The following is an 18,347-nucleotide window of genomic DNA, read 5'->3' on the forward strand; positions in this document are numbered from 1 at the left end:
TTTGTTTAATTTGAAAGTCAAGAGCATTTTTATGAGCCGTAATGGTCCAAACTGTAATAGAATAATTCTTCAAAGGTTGCTTTTTCCATAATAGAAGGTGTTCTATCAAGACTTGTAGAAGGGAAAATAAGAACAACAACAATAAAAAACACTGTCAAGGTTGGATTTCCTTTAAGTTTTCCCAAAAGCTCTTAAGTTCTAATTGAAATTGTTAGTGGTATTGATTTCAGTGTATGTGCATGTGTGTGTGTGTGTGTGTGTGTGTGTGTTATATACACACAATGTATATATTATATACATAACCATATGACAAAACCATGCCATAACCAATGACAACATTCAACAACTGTAAACATTTTGGATTTTCAACAAATATTTACAAGACAGCCAAAGCTCACTTTTGCTAAATATTTTGTTCCAGGGGTGTAGGGTTGTCCTTTCCTCTGTCTTCTTGAGTACTGCCAGTAATAATTGGTTGAGAGCGCTATGAGTTTATAGTGTTTCTTTTAAGAAATAGTTGTCTATAAATGGGAATAAAATAATGTTAACAAATTTTTGTATCCCGTGTGTAAGAATATCAGTGTAGAACTCAAGATCAAAATTTATATAATACCAAACATAAAGATTCTAAAAGAATTTGTGGAAGTAAAACAATAATTCTTTTGCAAAAGGATGTCAAAATTTGTTTTAAACAGACAAAAAATTTGTTAAAACTCCATGTACCCAGAAGTTAAGCACCGCAAAGAAGCATAAGATTCATTATTTTAGCCACTTATGGTAAGAAAAGAAAAAAAGTAATAAAAACTATTAACACTGATATTGGCATTATTATGATTAAAAGTTTTATGGAAAGGAAATTACTTAAGGCAATTATAATTTTATGAAGGAGATCGTTTCATGTGTTCAGGATGATTTCTTGTAATTAGATCTCTTTGTTCTCTTTCCAAATGTTTCATAGTTTAAATGTCACAGATTACAGATGGCTCAAATTAAATAATGGAAATATTTTTGGCTCCATCAATTCATACTAATTGTAAGAACTCCATATATCAGTTAGAATGTACATTTATTGTTTTGTATGTAACGGCAGTCTTCAAAACCTTTTGACGTTTTCAATTCTATTAGAAACTGCTAAAAGTGTATTATGAAAAAAGTTGAAGCATGAGGAATCCAGCAGCATTCACTTTTTAATAAAAGATACTTAAGGGGCGCCTGGGTGGCGCAGTCGGTTAAGCCTCCGACTTCAGCCAGGTCACGATCTCGCGGTCCGTGAGTTCGAGCCCCACGTCGGGCTCTGGGCTGATGGCTCAGAGCCTGGAGCCTGTTTCCGATTCTGTGTCTCCCTCTCTCTCTGCCCCTCCCCGTTCATGCTCTGTCTCTCTCTGTCCCAAAAATAAATAAACGTTGAAGAAAAAAATTTAAAAAAAAGATACTTAAGTGCTAAATATTTTCATGTAATTAAAAAGTCAGAGCATATTCTCAATTTTTTAATACTATAATACGCTTGCTTTCTTTTTACTTTAAGTGTGAAACAAAAGATTTTCATGGTCCGCTCACCAAAAGGATAATGGAAGAACAGTGTTATTAGAACTTTTTTAAGTTTATTTCTTTATTTTGAGAGAGACAGAGACAGTGCGAGTGGGGGAGGGGCAGAGAGAGAAGGAGAGAGAATTCCAAGCAGGCTCTGCACTGTCAACACTGGGCTAGAACTCCCCAACCTTGAGATCATGACCTGAGCTGAAACCAAGAGTTGGACACTTAACCAACTACACCACTCAGGAGCCCCAGAACATTTTTTAATATTAAGATTAAAAAATACTTTTTGTGTTAAATATAACAAAGACCAGAATGTGCTTTGTGTTTAAAGATGGGTAACAGTAAAGAAAGTAAATATTCCTAAATAATAGAGCTGGAAAAGTTATAATGGTGAAGTCATTTAAGTTAAACTGTAAATTGGTTTTAATTTTACCTTAAGAAGACGTAATTGGGAAGTTAAATTTATAGAAAAAAATGTACTTCAAAAGCAACATATTAATTATTTGAGAATTATTTTTGGTTTAAATTATTAAACTTACTGTTTATTGTGATTAACTTAGGTAATCAAAAGTGACAATGATTAGATTTTTAAAAATATATACTCTGCACATATTGGTCTATTATTTTTATTAAATGCAAAAGCTGTCATTAAGACCAGCAAAGTTAGAATCATTCACAGTGCTAATTGCCTCTGCCAATATTTTAACTGTTTATTTTCACATTGGAGAATCTTTAATTCTAACAATATTATTCCTTCAAGCAGTTCTAATTATATGGAATTTGAAGTTGATTTTGTACATTGATTAATACCACAGCAATCAAATCCAAATGTTAAAAGAGTTTGAGTCCTAAACCATTAAAATGTATTTTAATACAGACTCATGTAGAAACCAAAGAGATTGAATCATAATGTTTTTGTTTAGAACAACAAATAATGCAAATATTATGATTTCAAATTACTTATTTTAGCTCCTATTTTAAAACATCTTCTCTTGAAACTTAATTTTTCAAATATGAGTTTATCTCACTCAAATTTGAGAATATATATTTATCACTTTCTACATGGTTTTGGAGCTTGAGAAGAGAAGTCCTGTCTGCTCCCACTAAATGTGATATATCAGACCTTTGTATCTACCTATGGTTTATTTCCTACTTTCTGGAAGGCATTTGTCTTCCTCAGGCCCCTAGGTGCTAGATATCTAGGTGCTAGATATTTCTTGATTATTCATATTAGTTAATATAATGTAGTGGATCAATGTGATATATTGGGATATCCAAATTGTTGAGATCTCTTAGTACCATTAAATGATGGAGGACAGAAGAGGTGATATAGCTCTGGGGCAAAACTGTACATGTGTATTGTTACCTATTCCACGTAAATATGAAAATGTTTCTAATCCTTTGTTCTGTTAACAATAAATAATAAAAAGGAAAGCACTCACCAAATCAACAATGAATTCTTACATCTAAGACCATAATAATCTATTCTCACAAGGACCACATATCTAACACTGCAATTGGGGCTGCCCCTTGTTTGAGTTCGTAATAGATTATAGCCACCCTCTAAGATCCATCTGTTTTCTGCAAAAGCCAGAGTCGTGAATTAAGTGGAGATATCATGGGGACCATTGCCTCTGCATCCTTTGATCTTTATTAAATTATACTATGTGGCCTAGGATGACTTACTGTTTTCTATTTACTATCTTGGCAGAATGGTAGTTTCAGTCTTTATTTTGCCTTCTTTGTTATGAGAGATCTTACCCCACACACTAAGTAATTGATGTGACAGTTATGCCAAATATTTAGTATGCCCATAATAATTTTACATTTAGGTACTGTAAAATGACCGCTAAGAGGATTCATGGGTCCTTATAGATCCACACTAAGCTGAACTTTGGGCATGAGTCCATTATACCAAAAGTAAACAGAAAACCAAACAAAATTAGAAGCAAAATAAAACAAATAAGCTATTAGCTCACACAATCAACTGTGGAAAAGGCAGAGATATAGATTATTTCAGCCAGTACAATTCCAATAGTATTCTTTTTTATTTTTATTTGTTCCTTCCTATTTTGTTTTGTGTTTTGGTTTTATTCTGTTATGATGACTTTTTCAACTAAACTGGAATCATGAATACCAATGACTTCTAGACTCATGTTTTTACAGCTCCACCACCAAAGAGGATGAGTTCCTTTTCCTTTAGTTTAAACTTGGAAGAATTCTGGCTGGCCTGAGTCAGATCATAGAACCATTCAAGTGTCCAGAGATGTATATGGTTGCCAATTAATAGCTCCTATTGAAGCACTGTAGTTACAGGTGGAAAAAAATTATCCCCCTAAAAGAAGGTTTGGTGAGGAATTTGGAGGAATTCCAAAAATGATAATAAAATAGGTGTCTACTAAAATGTAGAGTAGGCTCTAGATAGTTTGCCACAATTCTTAAATGATAGGGTTCATCAACAGTATTGGAATTATAACCTTAGGGCAGATTTAAGTAAATGAAAATGAGGTGAAATATGGACAGCACACTTCAAGAAAACATTACATTCCCCTAATAGAAATGCAAAGAGCTGGGGTGCCTGGGTGGCGCAGTCGGTTAAGCGTCCGACTTCAGCCAGGTCACGATCTCGCGGTCCGTGAGTTCGAGCCCCGCGTCGGGCTCTGGGCTGATGGCTCAGAGCCTGGAGCCTGTTTCCGATTCTGTGTCTCCCTCTCTCTCTGCCCCTCCCCCGTTCATGCTCTGTCTCTCTCTGTCCCCAAAATAAATAAACGTTGAAAAAAAAATTAAAAAAAAAAAAAAGAAATGCAAAGAGCTTCTTAATCTCATTCATTTTTTTAAATGTTTTATTTATTTTTGAGAAAGCAAGAGAGAGCGTGAGCAGAGGATGGTCAGAGAGAGAGGGAGACACAAAATCTGAATCAGGCTCTAGGCTCTGAGCTGTCAGCACAGAGCCTGATGTGGGGCTCGAACCCACAAACTGTGAGATTATGACCTGAGCTGAAGTCAGACGCTTAACCAACTGAGCCACCCAGGCACCCCATTCATGTTTAAATGTTGTAGAACAATGTAACCTACTTAGGGAATGATCAAAACTAATGATTTTTTTCAACAAATAAATTATTCCTTAAATGTTCAACTAGTAATAGTAACAGCTTTCTAATTATGCTTTTCACAAATCTTCTTTCATGTAAACCCTACAGGAAATTTAATTTCAGATGACATTACTGCTTTTAGAAAGAAGAGCTGGAATATTTCCTTACCAGTGTCTGTGATAATATTGAAAAATATTGTGTATTTCCCCAAATTGGAATAAACCTATTATATAGGGAGACATTAGGGAATTTTTTTTTGCAGAACTTGATTTCCAACATTTATATTTTATAGAAAACTATTATTGTGAAGATTTAGTATCAAAATTTGAATGATTCAGAGATATATAGTTAAACTGCTTGATCTCTACAGAGACATTAAAATCCTTTTATCTCTGAGTTACTAACATTTCATCTTACTTAACTCTCAAAACTTTCCTTTTTTTTCAAGTGATTCTTTTATTGCCATTACTCTTGCAACAATGATTATTACTTCTAGCTACCAAACTTTCAGCCGAAAAATATGCTTTCTTTCTAAACTTCAAGTAAATAATAAAATGCATTATGAATAATCAGAGTTATATATCTATGTCATTAGGTTCCAAAAATATCCTTTTTTGCTTATTGAGGAGTGATAATTGATATTAAATATTATGTTCTCTTAAAAATGTGCTCATAACTAATGCATTTGCAATGGCATTGCAGTAATATAATTCACATTCTCTAACAGTTTTCTACCTTCTTCATTCTCCATTCATTTTATAAATATTTAGAGAGTGGGAATGGAAAACTGTTCTTTCAAATAGCTTCTAATTTGCTGCATTTCACAATCTCATATTAACAGAATATAGTTCTTAGAAATGGGGTATATTATGTTTTTTACTGATTTTCATTTTCTCCCTTAGCTAACTAGACATATGTGCAAGCAATTGAGGTAGTGGACTCAAATACTTTAAGTTCCAGGAGAACAAATGTCCTATCTTCCAATTCTCCTTTCTATAACTAATACCTTGTACAATGGAGGTTCATAATACTGAATTAATGGAATGGAATTTGATAATATTAGCACAAAACATTTACTAGGACAAAGGGGACTGCATGTATTTAATTTAATTCAATTTAATAGACATTAAATTGAGTAAATTTTAATTAATAAATAATTTTAAAATAAATGTTAATTAATAAAATTAATTACTTTTATCTGTTAATATTACCCTGAACTGTAACCTGGTTATGAACAAAACACAGAAAGAAAAAGAAAGGAAATAAAGATTAAGAAGACACAGTATAAGCAGTACATGATCATGCTAGTCATAATCATTAGGTATTTAATATACAGTGCTGATATTTATTTATTTATTTATTTATTTATTTATTTATTTCGCCGGATATTTTTTCTAGCCATTGTGGCAGGGAATTTTGAAATAAAGAAGTATATCATGGAAAATATCTATGTAATATAACTTTAAGATACATAACGTCTAACCCAAGTGAACTTTGTGACAAATGCACATAAGAAAAACTTCCTGGAGTCTCCTCTCCCATTTATTAATAAGACCAGCGGAAAAGAGAAAGTTAAATTACAATAGGTCATTTGATTGAATCCTGAAAATCAGAGACTAATATATCAAATTTATTGGAGCTACAATAGCAAAATGCAGTATAATTTTTTTAAAGTCTAAAAACACCAAAATAATCTGAGACAAAACCCTGGTTCAAATGTAGCTTTTGAGGAATTAGTATTCATTGTGATGGAGTGTAGTAATTTGGGGAAGGTGTTAGCCAGGGCTGGTTTCTTATCAAGACACTTATCGGGGGAAGGGTCTTCTACCAAGCTCATTGGAGCTATTGGCAGAATTCATTTCCATCTGGCTGTAGGACTCATGGAGACTTGCTTATTCAGAATTTTAAGTAATTCTATTGAAAAGAGTATGTCTTATCTAACATGATTACTTCTCATCTGTGTTACAATATAATGTAATAATATCATGGGTGTGGGGGATAAGCTTAGAAATTCCCTGGGCTTACACCAATGGGTTAACAAGGCATAAAGAATTACAAAGTCATAGGGTGTTCTCACTCAAGCTTGGGTGAACAAGACAAGACCCCAGAATAAAATATGAAGGGGCAGGGCCCCCAGAATAGAGAGGGGAGCAAAGTTCCACAATACAAAGGTATATGAGGCAAGCAAGATTAGGCATTCAGGGCAAAAGTACCCTCCAATTTAGTACTATAGAAGAAAGCTACTTTCACAGGAGGGAAGGGCCAAGTTAGTGAACAGGTATATAGGGCTATAGACCGCTGCTGTACTGCAGGTGATGCTGCCCAGAGCGGAGAGAAACAAGAAAAGGTACCTTGTTAACACTGAGGTTATTTGCCCTATCTGTCTTATCCCCTAGACTAGCTAAGATAAACAGACACGGTGCCTCCTGTCTGCCATTAACAACCATCTGCCTATCTGCCCAGCGCCAGTATTTGTTTTATATTGACCCAAATGCCAAACACCGTATATCTTCAAAACCCTCTTTCCCTCATGCCCATGAATTAATGTTCACTGATTCATTGTCTCTTTGTGCACGCCCATCACGTTTGTAAGCCTTCTGATCTTAATAAATACGAGGCAAAGACCCTTATTCAGGGTTCTTGTCTTTTCCCGGACATTAGCCATCTCTTACTTTTAATCCTGAGTCTGCTCTCTTGCTGGCCAAGAGAGAACTTTAGACGTAGAGTCTACAACACATGGGAGTGTTATCTGATCACCTTTGCCATATATTTGTTAGAATAAAGTCACAAGTGTCATCCATTCTCATATGGGTGAGTTTGTATAAGAGAATGAATACCAAGTTGTGTGGATCATGGAGAGACCTTCAAGTCAGCCCAAAACACACCTCTGCAAGTAAAAGACACCAAAACAATGAGATAAAAAAAATATAAAAGCAACAATTCAAAACTGTTACTGAAATATAGAAAGAAGGTGAAATCTGGGTACCCCATGGTACCCAGGCAAGTTTTATACATAAAATTGATCATTACAAGTTCACTCCTTGCCATCTTGGTATCCATACACATCTCCTTAAACCATATTTAATTTTCAAATAAGAACCATGACAAGGTCAAAATTCCACCTACTATGATACAACTATCCTACATACAACTGAAAATGTATTTATACCTTTTCAAGGAAAAAAGGTAAAGACCTTGAGTGATGTTTTCTCTTTTCACTGATATCCCACAACTTAAATAGTATGATATAAAATTAACAATATTTAAGTACTTTGATATCTACTGCATACATCTCATGTTACATAATAAGGGAATAAGAGAGGAATGAAAACAGGGGCACCTGGGTGGCTCAGTCGGTTGGGCGTCTGGCTTCAGCTCAGGTCATGATCTCGCTGTCTGTGAGTTTGGGCCCCACGTCAGGCTCTGTGCTGATGGCTCAGAGCCTGCAGCCTGTTTCAGATTCTGTGTCTCCCTCTCTCTCTGCCCCTCCCCCGCTCACACTCTGTCTCTCAGTCTCTGAAAAATGAATAAACCTAAAAATTTTTTTTAAAACAGAGGAAAGAAAAAAATATATACACATATAGATACACATATACACCTTATCATATGTCATAGATATCAAAGATGTGTATATACATACATACATACATTTATTACAAAATAAAGGAGGAAATACTCATGACAATTTCAGTCCTCTTTTCTGTCACATGATTGTAGTGATATTTATGACTACTTTCTTCTACTGCTCATTCTGTATTCTCTATTCCTTCAGGAAGCATTTCAGCTCGTCATGGTTCTTTACCTTTGGGGTGATCCAAACCTTCTTTCCTAGAGTCTGGCCCATTGGGTTGTTGTGGCTTTCAATTGACATTAATCAAAGGGTATGGTAATACTAAAAGATGCCCTAAGAGATCTCCTGTATTCCAGACATATTCTTCCTAATCTGCTGTAGAGTAGCTGTCCAATTTTTCCTTGGCAGTCGGATTCAATTACAAAAGCCAGAACCTTAATACCTTTCTTTGCCTGTTGATTTAGAGGTAGGAGGACCCCAAAGTAGCTGGGTTGCAGCCTTAACTTTCTGTTTAATGGATTCATTTTGAGTTACCTGGTAGAAAATTAATTCCTCTGGAACTAAGACCTGCAGGCCAGTAAAGCATAAATTCTCAGAAACGGTAAGCAAAAATTTTGCTGGTGAGTCACTAGGAGTAATAGTGAGGAGTGCCACTCCCATTTCCACACCTTGAATCCTGGATCTGTGAATTTTGCCTATGAGAAAAACAATACCATATATTAGACACTAATTCAGAGCATACACAGTCTTCTGGAAAACCTTGCCCCAGCCCTATGAGGCATTGTCACCTAGGTTGGCACTGTAACTGAGTTTTCAAAAGGCCATCACATCATTTTGTCAAGAAAGATTCTTCAAGATGATGACGAACATGGAAAGACCATTAAATTCCTTGAGCATGGGCCCAGTGCCACAGTTTTGCTGTGAGGTGAGTTCCTTGATTGGAAGCATGCTCTGTGGAAAACTGGCTATGGATAAGCCATTTTGTAAATCCATGGATGGTAGTTTTGGCACAAGGATTATCCTTAGGGAAGGCAAATTATCTCAAGTAAATTTCTATTCCAGTAAGAACAAAATGCTGCACCTTCCATGATGGAAGGATCGAATATAATCAACTGGCCATCAGGTTGCAGGCTGAAATCCCTGAGGAATAGTGCTAATAGGGATTTTAGTGTTGGTCTATGCTGCTGGTAGTCTGGGCATTCAATGGGTGGCTATAGCCAAGTCAGCCTTGTGAATGGAAATCTGTGTTGCTGGTTCCGTGCATAACTTCCGCCACTGACAACATTGCCACTTTGTTCACGAGCACATTGGGTGAGAACAAGGGTGGTTGGAGAAACAGGTTGACTGATATCCACTATCTGGCTTATCCTATTCACTTGATTATTAAAATCTTCCTCTGCAATGTCTCTGTTTGGTAAGTAAGCATTCACAAGGAACACATGGCCGTTCAGAAAGATCTGTCCACATACCACTTCCACGTATTTCCTTGTTACCAATTTTCCAATTATGTTCCTTCCAAGGCCCCGAGCAGCCAGTCAAATCATTGACCACAGCTCATGAATCACTGTATAATTGTACATCTAGCCATTTCTTTCTCCAAGCAAAATGAAGATCCAGGTGTACTGCTCAGAGTTCTGCACATCAGAAGAATTTCCCTTCACTGCTGTACTTTAGGGATGTCTCAGAGAGAGATGTAGTGCTATAGCTGTCTACTCTTGGGTGGTGCATACATACCATACAGAACCATGAGTAAACATGGCTTGACTTTTCCTTTGTCAACTGAATATAGGGAACTCCCCATGAGGCCACTGGTTCAGGCTAGGAGAGAGAGACCATATATCAGGAGTGGAAACCAGATATTTAGACCACTTCACATAACTTATTTGTGCTCAGGCCAGGTCACATATCAATGATGGAGTGTTTCTGCACACACACTCTTGGTGTGTCAGATAACATCCTGTTCATGATGAACAGCTCAGGTTGCATGTGCTGGCCATGGTTAAGCATTCAGTCTCTGATCAGGCCAGTATCAAGCCAAGTACTGTTTCTCAAAAGGAGCATATTTATCTGCAGAGGATGGCAGGAGTTTGCCTTGCAGTCTTACAGTCTCCACCGAGATTCATGTATAGGAACCTGCCAAAAGCTCTGAACAGCATCCCTCTCTGCCACTGGCACTTTAAGCACCGTTGGATTTGTTGAATCATATGGCCCAAGTGGCAAAGCAGAACAGCTTGATGGCAGCCTGGACCTGTAACAGAGTCTTTCTTGTTCTGGGCCTCACATGAGGCAAGCAGCTTTTTAGGGCACTCAAAAATAGGCTAGAGTAGTGCATTCAAATGAGGAATATCTTGCATTCATAATCCAAAGACTCAATCAAAATTTATTTATTTATTTATTTATTTATTTATTTATTTTTGCTGTAAATGATCCCATTAAGTAAGTGAAAAGACATCCTATAGACTAGGAGAAATATTTTCAAATTATATATCTAATTAGGGACTGATGTCCATTATACAGAGAGAACTCTACAACTGAATAACAAATAGAAATAGATAATAACTGAATAATAAAAAGCCAAATAATGCAATTGAAAAATGGGCAAAGAGTTTCAATAGTCATATCTACAAAGAATATTACAAATAGCTGATGGGGACATGCACGTAAAAGATACTCAAAATCATTAGTCACTAGGGAAATGCAAATCAAAATTATGATGTGTTACCATTTTATACCCAATAGGATAACTGTAATACCAAAACAGGAGATAGATAATCAATGAGAATGTGGAGAATTTGGAACCTCATAGTCTTCTGGTAAGATTGTAAAATGATGCGGCTACTTTGGAAAACATTGTGGACTTCCTCAAAATGCTAAATAATAGAATTACTATATAACTCAGCAATTCCACTCCTAGGTATACACCCAAGTTAAATAAAAACAGAATCAAACAAAACCTTTTGCCATATTTAATCAAGTTCAAATAAAAATATATGCACATATACATAAAAATGTTTTATTAACTAAGACAATATTTTTATTTAAATGCCAGTGTTTTAGTGTATTCTCTGCTTTAATAAAGTATTTATTCTACATTTGGGTAGAATTCTTATCAATTTGTTATAAAGTGATACCATTCTTTTTTTATATGTTAACTGAGTAAGTAAATTAAAAGCCACTTATGTAACTTGTTTGACTCTAACTACAATCTATGATACTTTAAAATTGTTACAAGAATTAATACCCATGCACAGTTTTTGCTAATACTCAGGTACACTTTTAGTCTCTGGAAGAAAAAAGTTGCTTCCACTGTAAAATAGTCAGGGTTGTAAATATGTTTTTTTACTGAGTTCTAATCCTCAGTACCAATTAGCATATTTTATGACTTTATTTGGATGATCTCCAAGTATACCTGTGCCACTACACTTCATAATTGCTTTATTTAAAGAGGTTGCATCAGACCCTTGTCCCTTAGAGGTGGTCTGCTATCAACTTCTGGAATTACTACATATATTAAGCCAATGTCAACACTACAGATTTTTTGATTAGTTGCAAAGGATTTGTATCATTTCCTCATATCTCCAAGTACCATAGTCATTCATTACCAGACCTCCATGTCACCATTCAAATCAGACAGAAACATATTACGGAAAGTGGCAGCCAAGGCCAAACATGTTATCACCACCCTCTCTTAGAGCAGTAACTTGGCAATAAACACAAAAGAAAGAGAGAAACAGAGGATCTATAAATTTATGCATTGTTATTTCATTCCCAATGAAGACAATATCAACTGTACTACAATTCTCAAAAAATGTATCTCATTTTACACTCAACTACCCCAGTGGAGAAAATCTTGCTAAATGTTAATGTGTGAGTAGCTGAGGTGGTATAAGTAACATTGTGCATCATGAAATAGCACAGAAAACTGCCAGAAAAACTGAGACAGATATTTAGGATCTATATGAAAGAATTTACAAGAAGAATTTAAGATGTTTGTCATATTCGAGACCCAAGAATCTCAATTACAAAAAATCCAGATAAAACCATTTTGTATAATGATGAAGAAAGGAGGTTTTGCAGTAACACAAGTTTGGCTTGCATCCCTGTTCTGTCCCTTGGTAGTTGTGGGACCATGGAGAAGTTATTTAACACTGCTAGGTCTCATTCATACATTCATGCATTTGAAAAATGGTAGTGAACATATACTGGATCAACACAATGCTATCTCATGGGAATAAAATCTTGTAAAAGTCAAACAAAATTTTTCCTTATTGGAGCATCCATTCTTTTGGGAAAGGTATATCACATCCAATTAAAAATCAACTAATGAGGGGCGCCTGGGTGGCTCAGTCGGTTGAGCCTCTGACTTCAGCTCAGGTCATGATCTCACAGTCTGTGAGTTCGAGCTCCGCATTGGGCTCTGTGCTGACAGCTCAGAGCCTGGAGTCTGCTTCAGATTCTGTCTCCCTCTCTCTCTGTCCCTCCCCACTCATGCTCTCTCTCTCTCTCTCTCTCTCTGTCTCTGTCTCTCTCTGTCAAAAATAAATAAACTGTAATAGGTCAACTTATATTAGAAAGCTTATTGTATATAAGTTTGGCTTAAACTCACCTTTCATGAATAATTGAGATAAAAACTTATGTAGTTCCCTATTAGGGTTATCGGAAATTACTAACTGCCTTATCTCACTTCTGTAACTTCATCTGCTTGCTAAATAGATAACTTTGGTTGCAAAACGCTCCCCCGCCCCTTCTACCAAGACCAACACGTAAAAAGTCAAGAACTCACTGCCCCATGGTATCTTAGGTGTCTAACTATGATTGGTCATTTTAAACCCTCTTAGGACAAAGAACTTTAAATTGATAGGTCCCGCCAAAACTAACATATGTGTGTCACAATATAATTGGCTACCATGAAATGCTGTAAATTGTAATTGGTTAACTAAATAATGACATATTCTGACTTGCTAAAATCCATATAAGCTCACTGCTACCTTTGTTCGGGGCATTCTCTGCACTTTTCTCCCTAAGATCAGATCAGGTTTGGCCTGGCCGTGAATAAAATCTTGCCTTGCTTCTATTCGACGTCTGGTGGTTTTTTTCGACAGCACCCTGTTTCATAAACAGTAAAAAAAATTTTTTTTTAAAATTTTTTTTTTTCAACGTTTATTTATTTTTGGGACAGAGAGAGACAGAGCATGAACGGGGGAGGGGCAGAGAGAGAGGGAGACACAGAATTGGAAACAGGTTCCAGGCTCTGAGCCATTAGCCCAGAGCCCGACGCGGGGCTCGAACCCACGGACCGCGAGATCGTGACCTGGCTGAAGTCGGACGCTTAACCGACTGCGCCACCCAGGCGCCCCCCAAAAAATTTTTTTTTTAAATCAATTAATGAATTCATGATAGACTTTGGTAAGAGCTTGCAAAGAGAAGATAGAGTACCAACATAAAGAACAATGTCATGAACTATATAGAAAAGGATGTTCAGGCAAAGCCTCTTGGGGGAGTTGGAAATTTGGGTCAGACCTGAAGAGTAGAAACTACAATATCTCTAGAATAGAGAATTTGTTGTGCATAATGATTGAAAAACAATTTATAAAGATTTTTAGCATAGTTTCTGGAACAGCATAAAGACTCAAAATTGGGGTATGGTAATATTATACTTGCCATTGCTATTATTATCACATTATGTCAAAACTCCTTAGGGTTTGGAGTTTTAACTGACTATTGTAAATCTAACGGAAAACCTCAAAATTTATGGAGAAACTTTAGGAAATGAATAAATTCCAGGAATCAAGTAAACTCCTTAAATTGTAAATAAATGCATTTTAAAAAGAGGTCTAATGAGGTACTAAGGGGTTGGTGGGTTTACTGGTGTGTGTGTGTGTGTGTGTGTATGTATATATATATATATATATATATACATGCAACATTTGTAAAGATTATTAAAAGTCTTCTTCAATGCCTGGCACTCAAGAAATGTAATCCAATTCTTTGAATTATTTACCCTCTTTATTCATTAATTATAAACATTTACATTGTTTTATAAATTTTCATGTTTATCAATTTTTATTCCAAATGGACACATGACATGTTCTGCACCAGAGAAAAGAGTTCTTATTAAATTTCTCACAGTAGGGGCGCCTGGGTGACGCAGTCGGTTAAGCGTCCCACTTCAGCCAGGTCACGATCTCGCGGTCCGTGAGTTCGAGCACCCCGTCAGGCTCTGGGCTGATGGCTCGGAGCCTGGAGCCTGGAGCCTGTTTCCGATTCAGTGTCTCCCTCTCTCTCTGCCCCCCCCCCCCCCCCCGTTCATGCTCTGTCTCTCTCTGTCCCAAAAATAAAATAAAACGTTGAAAAAAAAATTAAAAAAAAAATTTCTCACAGTAAATATTGACTACCTCCATTCCTTTTTGCTCTAGTCCTTATCACTACAGCCCTGTCGTGAAAGATAGGTCAATTAACTAAGTCTAGTTCCAGACACTCCACAGTGAGAGAAGGAGAAACAATTTTTCTCTGCTTATAAAAATGGATAGGTGGGGGGCGCCTGGGGGGCGCAGTCGGTTAAGCGTCCGACTTCAGCCAGGTCAGGATCTCACGGTCCGTGAGTTTGAGCCCCGCGTCGGGCTCTGGGCTGATGGCTCAGAGCCTGGAGCCTGTTTCCGATTCTGTGTCTCCCTCTCTCTCTGCCCCCTCCCCCGTTCATGCTCTGTCTCTCTCTGTCCCAAAAATAAATAAATGTTGAAAAAAAAAATTAAAAAAAAAAAATGGATAGGTGGGGGGCAACAGTCCCCCTCCTCCCCTGAAAGGATTTCTTCCTTATTCCAGTCCTTTTGTATGTAAATAAAATCTCTCCAGGAGCCTGATAGCCCCAGGGGTTTTGGCTTTTACAATACAGAGAAGTCTGGGTCAAATGTAAATAGCTAGGAAAATAATACTCCAGTCTCCCTGGTACCTTCTGAGCTAACCTAAGTGTCCCTCCCACACTGTAACTGTTGGACTATTAGAGGGATGAAAAAAGTCTTAAACACAGGACAACCCATTGAACCTTACAGTGTGTGAAAACAGTGTCTAGGAAGAGTGAAAGTAAACATTCTCTAATTTTATAGTGTGTTTCTTTATCTTAGGAGGCCAGGCCTCTATAAAAGAACACAGAAACCCATGGAGGCTATATTTCTCCAGGATTTGTAGACAAGAAACCCATAACGTATATAGAAAACATTCCTACTCCTCTCACCGATTTTGCTAAAAGGAAAACAAGCCAACATTATCACATCAAAATGCAGTAAAATGTGTTCTTACTTCTTGATGTTTTATAGTGGACTCTATATTTATATTTAAAACTCAATTGTCTTACCAATTCTATGAAATTTTACTGGGAGTAAATAGGAGTCCCCTTGATCTCCTAAAAAAATTAAGTTTCTAAGGCTTGTTTTGCAATGATAGAATTTAAAATGCAAATTCATTAAGAAACTTTTATTCAAGTGAAAATTTAACCTCTACTATTTTTATGTCATTGGCTCTGGAATTGCCTTTATAAAAGTAATGATTGCTTTTATGATACCAATGGTAGGCAGTATTGTACCATATTTAGTTTTAGTTCAAATTTGTGTTTACTCTCGCTGAAGTCAGATTTTCAAATTAGTAAATGTCTCCAAATGTGTAAGAACAGTGAAACCTGCTCCCAAAGGGGCATCTGGCTCCTAGACTTCCCCTTACCCTTCATCCACACCCAAGTGTGCATCAATATGAGGAGAGATACAGTTTCATTTTTGACCCTTCGTGATTCAGTATAATCCATAGAGTTAAGCACTAAAGATAAAAGACAAGAGGTGCTGAAAATGTATATCGATAAAAGCAATTTTCAATAATAGTCAAAATGTACAGTATTAAAAATACACACACACACATATGTATGTGTGTGTGTGTGTGTGTGTGTGTGTGTTTTAAATGCAGGTTTCTAATTTTGAAACATTGTTTGATATATAGTGAACTTTATTGTTTTTCAATTGACAGTGTCTTACATTAAAAAAAATCACCTTCTTATGAATTTTAAATTATGTCCACCCTTGAAGCAGCAAAAAATTCCAAGGGAGGAATGGCAGAGCATGATTCCAATGGCAGAAAGAGAATATTTATAGAACTCTAGAGGCCTGAGTATTTGAATTTCTGCCACTCGCCGGATCAACTAGATTTGTGGAAGAATCTTACCTTAAAAAAGAATAATAAAGTGGTGTCATAATTTAGATTAAGACCATATATCTAGTATAATATGAAACATATATCACATAATGTTAAATGACTCATTGCACTATGAGAAAAGTTGACTAGAAGTCCTAATTCAGAAAACAAAACCAAAAGTTAACCAGATATCAGACCAATAAGAGAAAAAGAGAACTACTGACCAGATTAGAAACTAGTCATGAGATTTCTGGTCATCCTTGCTGTGAGACCACAGACATAACCATGACTGCCATCACACTTGAGGGTTGACAAGGTGAAGATGTCTTGTTTCTAACCCTTAAAGCTATTTTTAATTTTACCAAAGCAGTATATGCACGTGTTTAAAATAGGCAGAGTCTATTCCTGGGTGTCACGATAAAAAAGAATTTCACGGGGCGCCTGGGTGGCTCAGTCGGTTAAGCGTCCGACTTCAGCTCAGGTCACGATCTCGTGGTCCGTGAGTTCGAGCCCCGCGTCGGGCTCTGGGCTGATGGCTTGGAGCCTGGAGCCTGCTTCCGATTCTTTGTCTCCCTCTCTCTCTGCCCCTCCCCCGTTCATGCTCTGTCTCTCTCTGTCCCCAAAATAAATAAACATTAAAAAAAAAATTTTAAAAAAAAGAATTTCACAAGTGAATCTTAAAGATACAGTAAGTAGGAATGAATGTAATTAAGGATATGAAAAATTTCATTGATAATGATGAAGTTTTGGGCTGTTGGGGAGTTCATGGGGTCTGGAGCTGATGGCCAAGAAAGAATTCTTGAAGACGTTTTTGGTGCAAAAAGGTGATTTTATTAAAGCATGGACACAGGACCCATGGGCAGTAAGAGCTGCACTGGGGTCGTGACAGGTAACTCATTATATATACTGTCAGGTTGGAAGGGGGTCAGGGATAGAGTAAGTCTCTAAAGTATTTTGGAAGCAAGGTTTCCAGGACCTTGAAGGGCTAGCTGTTGCTAGGGAAATGCCAGTCATTACCATTTAATAAAACCATAGTCATGAGACCCTTCAGATATATATCAGGGGGGCATAAGCTTGGAGTATGATTGCCAGCATATATCTTGGGGCAGTTGAGATAAAGGAAGTATCTAAAAACCATTCTCACATCGTTTTTAGATACAGTACATCAATTTCCACCAAAAATGAGATTTTTAAATTGGCTTTACTTTGAATTTAAATATTGTTTTGGGTAAAACCAAAAAAATTTTATAGGATATGCAAGGTTGGGATAATGTTAAGGTGAGAGTCACTTTTGCCCCTAGCACAGTGTCATCATCAAGGCAGCTGGGCTTCCAGAGAGAGGTCACTCTGCCGGATTCAAGGACTTGTCAGTGGGCTGTAGGCAGTAAGGGAATTTAATTTTTCAATCGCCTTAGTCTCCAACATCACCATGGAAAGCACTAAATCCCCTTTCCTTTGTTCTTGGGTAGCCAGGAGTGTCCGAGGAATATCACACATATTCCACCTGGGGGAGGGGATGCTACCCTGATTTTTGTCCTCATCCTGCCCCACATTCCCTCATAAGATAATATGACAAAACCTTATGGAAAGAGATTAAAGACATCTTTAAGACATGATAGTCTGTGGTCATGCCATAGAGATAAAATACTCTAAAAATTTTTGGTTTTCCCCCAAATAATATGTAAATTCAAGGTAATGTCAATTTAAGGATATCATTTTTCGTGGAAATTGATGTGCTATAGCAAAAAAACATGTGAGAACACACACACACACAATTTTAAAAATTAAAAAAAATGTGAGAGGGAACCCTGCGTGGCTCAGTGGGTTAAACATCCAACTCTTGATTTGAGCTCAGGTCATGATCTCGAGGTTCAGTTCATGGAATTGAGCCCTGCTTCGGGCTCTGGGCTGACAGTGCAGAACCTGCTTGGGATGCTCTCTCCTTCTCCCTCTGTCCCTCCCCTGCTCACAAA

This window comes from Prionailurus bengalensis, chromosome C1 (genome assembly GCF_016509475.1).
Source record: "Prionailurus bengalensis isolate Pbe53 chromosome C1, Fcat_Pben_1.1_paternal_pri, whole genome shotgun sequence".
In the NCBI taxonomy this organism is placed as follows: domain Eukaryota; kingdom Metazoa; phylum Chordata; class Mammalia; order Carnivora; family Felidae; genus Prionailurus; species Prionailurus bengalensis.